Below are 2,754 nucleotides of genomic sequence, written 5' to 3'. Positions count from 1 at the left end.
CGCTACTCCTTCCGCCATCAGCCTCAGCGCCTGGGACAGCCAATAGGAAGCCAGGCCCGGAAAGCCTCCAGCCAATCACCGGCTCAGCTTCGCCGCAGAGGGTCCCCCGGGAGCGATTGCGCCTGCTCAGTTTCCCGCAGCCCCCTGGGAAATGTAGTTTTTCTCCTCTCCCCTTGGCCCTCAGCCAGTTGACTGTGGGCTGTATAGAGGCACTGCAGGAAATACAGTAATCCTGTATTTGGCCTCATTTTAACTGCCACAGCTGCATGGGATGAGATTCTAGGGACTGTACTGCCTCCTCTCTGGTGCCTCAAACTACCATTTCCCAGAATTCCACAGCATGCAGCCATGGCAGTTAAAAGTGGGGTCAACTCGGATTATTTCTGCAGTGCAGAGGCAGCCTGTAGCTTTGTGCGACGTTTAGCCTTCTCTGTCAGAGAGCTCTGGTGCCCCAATACACTATAATTCCCAGGATCCCTTAGTACTGAGGTCCCTGCAGAAATATTCTAGTTTGAGACCGCTTTAACTGACCTGGCTCAATGTTATGGAATTCTGGGAATTGTAGTTTATTGTGGCACCAGAGCTCTCTGAGAGAGGAGCCTAAATGTCTCACAAAACTACAGTTCCCAGAATTCCCTAGCATTGTGCCAGGATAGTTAAAGTGCTCTCAAACTGAATTATTTCTGCAATGTGTTTTGGACCTCAGTGCTAGGGGATCCTGGGAATTATAGTGTATTGGGGCACCAGAGCTCTCTGACAGAAAAGGCTAAATGTCTCACAAAACTACAGTTCCCAGAATCCCCTAGCATTGAGTCAGGGCAGTTAAAGTGGTGTCAAAGTGGATTATTTCCACAGTGCAGACACAGCCTCTGAGGGCAGGTGAGACTTCCCAGGGGAAACAACAGCATCACTTTTGTTATGGGATGGAGACAGAGCTCTGGTGCCACAATAATTCCCAGAATTCCACAGCCATGGCCATTAAAGTGGTGTCAAGCTGGATTGTTTCTGCAGTGTAGATGCAACCAAAGAGAAGGAGGTGGATAACAGTAGTAACAAACGGCGGAGATGGAGGGAGGAGAGCCACCCTGCTTCTTTTCCATCATTATCTCATGCTGGCCTTGTTTCCTGCTCCAGATATTTGGGTTTTGGTGGGTGGTCTGCTTGGATGGGCACATCTGTTTTCCTTCCGTTCTGGTTAGAATGGTTTGGGGTGCTGTTGTTTCTCTTGTAGATCTTTTCCATACACAGTATATTAATACAGTATGTAGGGAGATCTTGTAGCACCTTTGAGACTAACTGAAAGAAAGAGTTGGCAGCATGAACTTTCGTAGACTAAAGTCTACTTCCTCAGATGCATTTGGGCCGTAGGCATCTAAGGAAGTAGACTGAAGTCTACAAAAGCTCATGTTGCCAACTTCTTGCTTTCAGTTAGTCTCAAAGGTGCTACAAGATGTCTCTACATACTGCTTCTACAGACTAACACAGCTATCTCTTCGAATGTATCAATGCAATTATGGATAAGCAGGTGTTTAAAGAAGCAGAAGAGTCAGATCAAAACTGTTTGCTGTTCCTCATCCTGTGTGTGTTGTGTGCCTTCAAGTCGTTTCTGACTTTTGGCAACCATAAGGCAAAGCTGTCATGGGTTTTCTTGGCAAGGTTTGTTCAGCAGAGGTTTGCCATTGCCTTCCCCTGAGGCTGAGAACATGTGACTTGCTTTTGGACTGTACGGAGTTTATCACACGGGGGACAATTGGAAGTACAAACAGTGATTAACTCATGATAATCTGGCAACTGTGCTAATGGTTTTCACATGACGTTGTGTTCAAAGTGCTATTAACCTGTGAATAACCCATGATAATCTCACAATTGCACTAATGGTTTTCACAGGATGTCAAGATTAAATGTGATTAAAGTGCTAATATCCTGTGAATAACCAGACAAGAAACAGCAGCAAATCATTCACAGGATTTCCCCATGAATGACTTTTTGCTGTTTAGTGCCTGGTTATTCGTGGGATGATGGCTCTTGTGTTAATCTCATTTTAATCATGTTTTAATGACAATTGCACAATTTTAATGGGTTGATCACTGTTTAAACTCCACATTTTCTCTTGTGGGATAAACTCCTAAGTCAAATTGAGTCTCACTTTTTTGGGGGCGGGGGGAAGCAGGATACAAATAAATATAACCATGATAATAATAAGGTCACCTAGTGGGTTTCATGGCCAAGCAGGGATTTGAACCCTGGTCTCCAGAGTCATAGTCCAACACTCAAACAATTCATCTCCACCGGCTCTCCATCCTCCTTGGTTCCCCATCCTACTCACAGCAATTGGTGTAAGAATGGCACATACTGCCACTGAAGATGGATGAATTGCATTGGTATGTCTTATACACTTAGCCTTCCCTGGCTATGACTAAGCCTCTCTGCATTTGCCTAATAACCCTTTAAAGATCTCTAAGCTTGTAGCTGTCAACACATCATAATAAGAAAGCTCCAGTCTGAAGAACTGTATTTTATTTGTATACACATTCTGGAAAATGCAGAGATTACAACACTGTGGTGATATAACAAATGGGAACCTGTTTTGTCTTTCTGATGTCTAAACCTTTCTGTGGAAATATATAACAATGTGTACTGTGTTGTTTTTAATGATAAAATCGTTTTGTTTGTGAAAAATAAAATATTGTTAAGAACAATAAAAAGGGCTTTTTTGGATATGTCTACTGCAAAAGTAAGAAGAAGGAAACGGTA

This window comes from Sceloporus occidentalis, unplaced genomic scaffold (genome assembly GCF_023333645.1).
Source record: "Sceloporus occidentalis isolate IW3139 unplaced genomic scaffold, rSceOcc1.0.p SCAF_2, whole genome shotgun sequence".
In the NCBI taxonomy this organism is placed as follows: Eukaryota; Metazoa; Chordata; class Lepidosauria; order Squamata; family Phrynosomatidae; genus Sceloporus; species Sceloporus occidentalis.
Note: the sequence above shows the minus strand (reverse complement) of the source record.